General features: G+C 32.6%; 1 protein-coding gene across 3 annotated transcripts in view; it reads right to left on the minus strand.

Annotated features, from left to right (window-relative positions):
- The window catches only part of ZNF407 (zinc finger protein 407), a 426,993-nt gene that overhangs the window by 365,735 nt on the left and 51,275 nt on the right, over positions 1-9,983 (minus strand). The gene's annotated exons all lie outside the window — the stretch shown is intronic.

The raw sequence follows: 9,983 nt of genomic DNA on the forward strand, positions 1-9,983 counted from the left end.
TATTGATAAGGTTTTACATCTTTATTCTAGATATTGATAAAACTTCTACTTAAAAAAGAACCACTTGGAGTTCCCGTCGTGGCGCAGTGGTTAACGAATCCGACTAGGAACCATGAGGTTGCGGGTTCGGTCCCAGCCCTTGCTCAGTGGGTTAAGGATCCGGCGTTGCCGTGAGCTGTGGTGTAGGTTGCAGACACGGCTCGGATCCCGCGCTGCTGTGGCTCTGGCGTAGGCCGGTTGCTACAGCTCCGATTGGACCCCTAGCCTGGGAACCTCCATATGCCGCGGAAGCGGCCCAAGAAATAGCAAAAAAAGACAAAAAAAAAAAAAAAAAAAAAGAACCACTAATTTAGGTAACTTCCGAGGCAAAATAATCATGCGGTTTTAGATGTGATATGTATAAATAAGAGCTACTTAGTGATGAGCACTTAAAATATAACTTTTTTTTTTAGCATATTTTTTTTTAATGTAACTTTCTAAGTACAACGCCATTATGATATGAAAAGCTCCATTCACCATAATTTACGTAAAATGGGATTGGCTTTTAGAGGTCTGAACAGATGTTTTCATGGGCACAGGTGATATCCCAAAAACCCTCTCCTCAAATGGATGTTTCTACCTACACATCTCACCACCTGCGCATGCAGAGCTCTGCCTTCCACAAACAATCCAAGAATGTAGATGTTACAGAAATACAGTTGCAATTCACCTGGCAGCTTGATGCCTCTTACTTGCACATGACAACACATTGATTTTACTTCTACCTCCATGCAGACATCTATGTAAAGAAATCCATTAGGCAGACAGTTCTCATCTCTATTGACTGACAGAGTGACAATTGAATACTTTTCACCTTCCAAAGTGACTGACAGTTAGACACTTAAACAAGCCTTCAAGTTGCAATAATAGTATGAAACACTTTCAATTATCTGAATCAAACAAATCCATGATCCTACTGGTTGAATGCATTTTTCTGTCTGCTGCTATGCCTGGCTTGGTTTACACTATTATTTGGATAATTCTGTGCCTATTACAAGAACGTTTTTCTCAAAGAGTAAACTCGCTTTATAAGTGATGATTTATTTTTTAAATGTTAGAGGATTCAATAGACATTTAAAACATGAGTAAATATACAGCTGAACCAAAAGCTACTTATGTCTCCTTATGCTTCTAAACTTTTCTAAACCTAATGTCATACTCCAAAAGAATTTTGTGCAATAGTTCTTGCACTATAATGTCCATCACCACATGAAGACTCCATGAATGTAAGTGGTAGTGTAATGCTAACAGACTGATTAAAATGCAAAAATCACTTAGAATATTTAGTCTACTTATTTTACGTTCCTAATCTTATAGATCTTACCACTCTTCTAGAAAGCTGGGGTAAAAATTAACAGGTTAAAATTTCTCTCTCAGTTACAATCAAAGTGTGTATGTTCATTAACAAAAAGCAATCGTGTGTGAGAAGCATGCAGCATATGGATAAGGTCTCGCAAAAAATCAATGAATGAACAGGGACCGAAGAACACTAACCACACTTCACAAAACTACAAAGACTAAGGGGCGTAATGCTTTGCTGTATCCCAGTCAATCACACTGGAAAACAAACTCACCCTCATGATTTAAACACAGACATCACATACGGACACGCAAGTCAGATCAGAGTGGCCTTAATGTTCTATTCAACTGTGCTGACAGAAAGAAAAGAGTCAGGAATGAACAGAGCTACTTCATAAAAATATGATCATTAACGAGAGGGCTGGACTTTTAAATTGAACAGCTGCATCATCAAAAATGGCTGAAACATTTTAAGAGGCAAATTTAGTATGAGGAGTAAAAAGATCTAAAAATGAAACATTTTCACACACTTGCCTAAAATTCTGACCTAATAGCAATGAGAAATATACAGTAACTCAGTAGCTTTGAATATCTAGTAAACTTTTTTCTTCTCTAAAACAGTGTTTGTTTTGTTAGTAAATGGAGGCAAGTGACAAAGAAATGTTAAAATAATTTCATCTTTCAGGTTTACTCTAACTTTTCAAAAATTGTGCCTTTGAGAAATGCAGTTAACTAGAGAATGTGGAAACACCTGGTCAGAATATAAACAGATATAGTTAATGAATATAAGAATTATATTTCTCTCTAAAGTCACATTTGGCATTTCTACTTGGCATTTCTACTAAAATATGAAAACCAAGGAATGGCTTTTTTTTTAAATGTCTAGTTTGTGATCAAATATAAAAAAGAAATAATGGCTTGTTTTTCTTATTAAGGGACTCGGCCTTTCTTAAAGTAAGGTTACTAAGCTTACAGCCTTTTAGAAGTCAATACTATTTGAAGGTGCCAATACAGAATTTACCGTGTGCACAACATGAAATGACTCTGTGCGAACAGCCTGGCTGTTGCAGGCTACACAGCAAATTGATTTTCTGAAAAGGAATGCTGCCTGTATTTAACCTAACAGTGTAACCCTGTTGTACTACATGGAAAGGGATCATGCATATTGATTTCTTTATTACAATTCTTCTTGTGATCAGTAAACATTCACAAAACACTCTATTCTCAAAGAAAATCGTTCAGTTAAAAATTCACTGAGTAGACGCTGGGTTTTCACATGAATTCTATGCCATCTGCTTTTTAACAGATAATAGTATAAGACAGTCTATTTCTTAACTTTCAGGTGCTTTTCTCAGCCTTTTAAAATAATGTATACTATTGGTAAATCTGCACAAGGTATCTGTTCCATTATTATGTTAATTATGAGAAAACGAAGTTCTCTAAACAGGTTTATTATTTTAATACTTCAAATTAAGATAGGTGAAGAAAGATTCATTGCCCCTTCAACATAACTTCTTAAGCTAATTTTTCCCAGTGTGTCTATAATCTGCTCTAATATTTTAGGAGTCACTGCTTGCTGTTTCTAAAGGAACACATGGAAACTTACATGCTGTGTTGGTGTGTATCCACAGTGATGAACTTAAAACATAATAGTAATGGAACACGAATTTTATATTGCTTTCTTTAGAGACAATTAAACTTATAAGTCTGTTAATGTGTAGTTTCTAGAATCGATGTAAGCAATTAAAAACTGCAACAAAAATGTTTTGTGAGGCATAATTACTATAAGGTCACTAGATATTATTTGGAGTCAGTTTAGTTTATCACGTTACGACATGACAGGATGTGAGGCAAAAATTATAAATTCCTTCCCTAAATCTGTCCTTTTCTGATCTAGATGGATGAAGAATAATTAACTCTTAATTATTCAGATGACTTCAAGGCAGTTTTAGGATTCAGTAAAGATTGCAGTCATTTTAACCAAGGAAAGCAGTCTCCCATCATTTATCAAATCTTGCAACTTGACCAATGATGAATAAAAAAATCTATGTTTACCCACAGCCCTAACTGCTACCTTAGAGGTTGTTAAGCAACAAATTTCCTTTAAACTCCACCATATGCAAATCATCAGACACAATTTGCATTTTAAAGTATTTAACTCTACATATTTATTGGATTTTGAGGCCATGCTGATCATTGATTTATGTGCTTCTGGCAATCATATTTCCATATTTGTATGATTTTGATGACAGTAATAATTCAAATATGCAGAAAGTTGTTCTTTGAACAATATCTTTAATTACGTCCTCAAAGCATCATTGTTTTGCCTGGTGTCCTGACAAAAAGGGTTTGAAATAAGAAATGGCATAATAATCCAAAATGCATAGAAATGTATTTGTCATTTTCTGTATACTACCAAATGCACAGAAGTGACTTTTCACATTAACCAATCCTTAACCTTAAAAAGGCTACAAAGCCCAGCAAACTTGTCCCTAAATACTTTTATTAATACTGACACACTTTCACGACAAATTCAATCACAGTTCATAACATTTCTGTTCAAAATGCAAAACCTGCCCCATTTACTTTGCCGCTAACTCAGAAAGTTTTGCTGCGTGTTTCTTTATTGCAGTCATCACAAATTATGTGCTTTCTTATGAAAGCCATCAAGAAATATCATCATTAAAAGATTCACAAATGTTTTATCTATTTGTTTCTCAAACAAAACCATCAACCATAGCTCTGTAACCATTTTAAAGATAATATTAAGATGGTTTTACCATTCAATTATATAAACTTCATACAATAAATATTCTGACAAATACAAACATAGCCATGAATTTTAGCTAAGTAAAACTAATGTTACCAATTTCAAAATTAAGTAAAAGACAAACGTATATTTTTATTGCACAATTTTTTCAATTTCATAAACATACATTTTTACATGAATTTATCCTGTAATAACATCCTACATGGTACTTAAGCAACTCTACATATGTTAAGCATTTTCGACAAACAATGAAAGAGGTTTATTTTCTAAAACACAAAAGAATTTTCAAGGATAAAATAAATCACTGAAATCTAATCTTTAAGAAATACAAAAATTATTATGATATCAGAAAAAAGGCCCAAAACTTATGAGTATTAAGTTCTCCAGCTATTTCAAAAAATCTGTGATCTTTAAATACCCAAAGAATGCAAATTTGGGGAGAAAAATATTAACATGTGCTCAAATTTCCCCAGATGGATATATAAAAACCTGAAACATATTATATGTATAATATATTTTAACTACACAATTTAAAGCATATATATACACAGTCTTAAATTCCTACTAAAATTCACATTAGGTTACTTTTTAGATAAAGCTAAAATGTTTATTTATGGATATTTAGATCAAGCTTAGTGACTATCATAGTTGAATAAATGTTTTAATGAGAACATTCTAAGCAAGTTATCATGTAACATAAACCCAAGTCAGATTCAATCCTAAATGAATCTGAATTAGGAAGACAAACAGAAATATTCATAATCTCAGAATCATTCTAATTAAAGCAAAAATAGGTTAAAACAGTTTCTAAATAATTATTGTATGATTGCTTTTACATACACCATTTCTAATACAATCATATTAGATATTTTATACATCAAAGTTTTGCTTTATTTATTTTAAACTTAATTCAATATTCATTTAGGTAGTAACACTTTTCTAAGAGTTCTTTTACTCATTAAAACTGTAAAATCTTGCCATCCTCTAGGTATGTGAATAGCAGTGAGGAAAAATATATGACATTTACTAAAGAACTCAAGAAAATATAAAGACAAAATTGCTGTTCATATTGCAGTGATATTCCATTGCAGTGGGAGATAAGGTTACAGTAACTACACAAAGAAGAGGAAGAAAAAGAAAGGAATAGGAGGGAAGAAGGGGAAAGGAAAGAGAAGAAAAGAAGGGAAAGGAAGGGAGATGAGGAGGAGACCCAGACTGAGATGGGGGAGGAGGGGGGAAGTGAGGGAGGAATTGCAGGGACACTCCTTGACTCCCCCTAGTGGTAAAGCAAGAAACAGCATTGCAGGCTCTCCCAGCAGTCTGCACAGTATTTGTAGAACAAGGGAAGGACTGCTGCGGTGGTGTGTGTGATTCAGACAATGCCATCAACAGGAAGCCAAGAACCAAGTGCTCTGAAGGTGAACACTTTGGAGCCAGCAGTTGTCTCTCAGCTCGTGGTGTACATTTGGGCATATCCCACAGCAAGATCAACGAGGTAGGAGAGCCCATACGTTAATACCTGCTGAGGGCATCAGGCTGCAGGAGACCATGGTTAATGAGTAACTAGGTTTACCACATCAAACCTCATGCTCAGAGCAGCTTTCCTTTTCACTGCCTTTTTTTTTTTTTTTTTTTTTGTCCACAATAATGCAAGTGGACGAATAGGAAAGCACACAGAAATATATCTGTATTATGCTATTAATGTGCTTTTAAGCAACAAATATGAGTCAGAAAATCAGCGGTGAAGTAGGGAAATAAACTGGATTTTAAATCATCCAATGCTCTTGTATGAATCACAAACACTATATAAAAATCTGTTATAATCCTTTTTAATGTAATTACAGCAAAAAAAGATATATTTCAAGAGATTATTCTCAATTTTACAGCTTTCACAGGTTTGACCGAGATGAACAAAAGTAGGCTTTCCCCTGCAGTATTAACAACTAAGAAAATAAAATGAATAAGCAAACAGGAAGTTTACACAGATAAACAAAAAAAGCTAGTTCCAACACCTGACTAAAATTACTATATAATCGGAAAAGGAAAAACACACCTACAAACTCAATTGTGAGGAAAATTATGTATTAAAATAGTACATTCAAAACAAGTGTATCATTTAAGTCAAACTTCAGCACAGTAAAAAGCAATACGTGAAAACAACAGCTTGTATTAATAAAATTCAAATTATTCACAATCTAAAAGGGTATGTTAAATACATTAAGAGGATTTAAAAATTTGCCTCTGATTATATAAATATCAAGATACAAAAATAATAGTCTTGGTAAATAATCTCCACATTACTCAACAACCTCTCCCTCTGAGCCACGGGTCTACCTAACTCTGCTTCCCTTTCGGAGGTTCATTAAGGTGCTACCGGGACTCATTACTGTCTATCTCTTGCCCTGTCCCTTAATTGCCCTCTAGGCACTACCCTGTAATCACTGAAATGTTCTTAGCTTGGCCAGGTGCTCCCCAGGGCATCTGATACATCTCCACGGTTTAGGAATCAAAGTATACAATCAGTGTGTCCTGGTTCAAAACGCCAGAGGGGACAGGACTAATACTGTTTGCATTATTAAAATCTGTGTTCCTTGATCCTTTTGTAAACTTACATTACATGGTCCCAGGGTGGGGTCAAATATCCTTTGTCTTTTAAGGTTTTTACCCATCCGTAAAAAATGAATTGCATACAAAAAAATCCCTCTTATTTATATAAAATTTAAATGTCTTAGAAAAATCAGTTATTCTTATGTAAAGTAACCTGTGACTTGTAAGTCCCTTTGAATCACAAAGCTTTGTCTGAATATTCCAACTATCCCTTAACAAAATGTGTGAATGAAATTTCTTTTAATTAGTTTTGATTATGGTCCATTTCTTAATCAACTTCTATCACAATGATAAATATATACGTAAGCATCAGTAAAAAAAAAATGCAAACATAATTCATTTGTCCTAAGGGAAGAATGTAAAATTTATACATAAAATCTAAATGTGGGAAAAAAAACTCTCCTAGAACATTGGCATTATTTTTATAATCTGTATGGCTGAGGAAAATGTTATCAATAATAGATTTAACAGTTGTAGCCAGCCATATAAACTGGCAGTGGATTTTTAAAAAATGATCTAAAATTGCAGTCTCAATATCACATAAAACCCTCATTTCCACGTGTAAAATTAAAAGAAAAGGCTAAACCTTGAACCGCTTGGTTCAACCAATACCTGGAGGACATAAAATCACATTGATATATATGTACACACACACACACACACACCTCAAAGAAAAACAAATATTCAGTGAGAGAAGGTAGACAAATTATACAGTAGTCTTGAGGTGGAGCGAGAAAAGTCTCATCGTTTTCACATTTGGGTTGCATTCAAAACCCCCACATACACAATAAATTCAGACTCATTTACTCAGATATCGCAGTTATATTTATGGATGAGGGTGAAAAGTCAATAATGATACTTATCACCTCGGTGCTATGCTTACAAGCTATTTCTACAGCCTAGTGGACAGATACATGTCTACTTGTAATGCAAATTTTAAGTACTTTATAAACTAATACATATTTTTCCAAATAGAAAGCTTATAGTTATATTATTTTTGCTTAACTAAATTATGTATCTGTGTAAGATATTTAGTATAGATCCAGATTAATGAAAAAGCCCTTATTTTTTAAAATACATACATATATATTTGAAATAATATATAATGAAAGCCAGTAATTAGACAACACAAGTGATAAATGACTCAAGTGCTTCAATTTAGAAGCTAAAATAAATTTAAAAACAAAATGACTGGATTTAGGAAAGCCATAACTTATGGAATTTATAAGGACTCTTATAATAGTATCCTTTTTACATAACTTAGTAATTACTAGTACTCCTCATATAATACTGAATTTTAAAAAGTAAATAATTTGTGACAAAAGAAAATAATGGCATTACTACACATTGCTCAAAAAGGAAAAGTGAAAATACCACTTTTCAATCATTTTAAAAAGATGTTCTTTAAAAAAAAAATAATGACACTAGATGACTAAGCACATGAAATAAGAAAAATGTACAGGGCAACTCATTTATAGTAATTCAACCTTCATCTTCTGATTTAGTTACTGTGAAAAATCTATTATAAGTTCAATTTGGTAGTGAACTGTAGCCATCTACTGGAAATGAACAGTTAGAGCAAATGTTTAATATCATGTTTCTCTCTAAGAAACCAGTATTCTTTGTGCTTAATTTAGTGGACTAGAGAAATGAACAATCCTAGGTGTAGTAAGATAAAATTTAATTTATTATATCAGCCTCACAATCTCAAATCTGTAAAGATATATGAGTTAGTGGTTTAATATGTTATTTTTAATACAACTCTATGTATAAATAGCTTTCTATCACTAAGAGATTTTCTTGGTCTATTAACCTACTTTTCCCAAGCCTCACATTCTTAGATCATGTAGCCATGCAAATTCCAAAATTGTTACTAAAAGTTTTAAGTGAATTTACCCTATAAGTGCCTTTAGTTACCAAATTATAAGCTAGATATATAATCACAGTTTTAGTACTATATTTTACTCAGTTTAGCATTGAAACAATTTTCATAGAAATAAAAACAGAAGCTAAGAAAAAAGGGGCCAAACCATGGCCTTTATGTTTCCCTTAGAGAACATTTAAAACCCTAATTGCTCTGTGCGTACATGTATAACTGAATCACTTTGTTGTACAGCAGAAATTATCACAACATTGTAAATCAACAAAACTTCAATAAAACTTAAAAAAAAGTAGCACACAAGAAAAAAATTAAAACATAACAATAGAAAATAAAAATAAAATCATAATTGTTTAAACACAGAGCTGCTACCTTACTCATTTATGGTCAGGTTGCAGAAACAACTTAGGAATACTAACTGCACCTGTTGGTAAATAATAATGCTGTTCCTGAGGAACAAGAAATAAAACTGCAACTTGTATTTTATACTTCCTCAAAATCCTTTCAATATCAATGATACGATGGTTTGTCTACTACCAAGTTTTTTCAAATATAAATGCTCATTGTCAGAATTAGTCATTGAATTTTCCAGACCCAGCAATCACTGCTATGCAGTGACTTAATTTTAGTTATTGCTAATGATACTTAAAAGTCAGTAACTGAGCACCGGTTAAAATTATTTCAACAGATATGGATTTCATAAAACAAAAAGAAAGTAATGAACAAGGTACTAATATGTCCATGATAAAACATAAACCAACAATGTAAATGAGAAATTTTTCAAAAAAAAGGAAAGAAGCTAAAATAGTTGTTTTAATTTTTTCCAAATAGCATATGCCATTTAAGTAAGTTCCCATATGGAAGTTCTTGTGTACATCATCATATTAGTTTGATAATATCCTGATACTTGAATTAACTAATGTATGAATTATATAAGAATTAGCTTTTTATCAACTTGCTAGTTTGCAATATCACTATTTTGTAAAAGATGTTACTGAAATTGAAATGAAGAGCTATGAATCAATATGTGAAGGTGAAGTCATTAATTTCTAAAATCCACTATCCATACACTAACGTTTTGAGGACAAAACAGATTCAATTTTTATGGCTGGTAATATTTCACAGCAGTTCAGCAAATACACTAATAAGATACTTAGATGGGCAAAGATTCTCTTAGTCTTGTAAACCAGGTATAAAAAAGGCCTAGTGTTTTCCAGATGTTCAAACATAAACTCATATTACTAACTCCAGTTGGCAAGTGGTAGATTTAAGAACTACAGTATTCTTCTGTTATTCACGATATAGAAAACTGAGATTATGCCTTTTAAATAAACTTTCAAAGTGATTCAATCTGAAATCCTTCATCACTAAAACAGTATAATCTATAAT

Source organism: Sus scrofa, chromosome 1 (genome assembly GCF_000003025.6).
Source record: "Sus scrofa isolate TJ Tabasco breed Duroc chromosome 1, Sscrofa11.1, whole genome shotgun sequence".
Lineage (NCBI taxonomy): Eukaryota > Metazoa > Chordata > Mammalia > Artiodactyla > Suidae > Sus > Sus scrofa.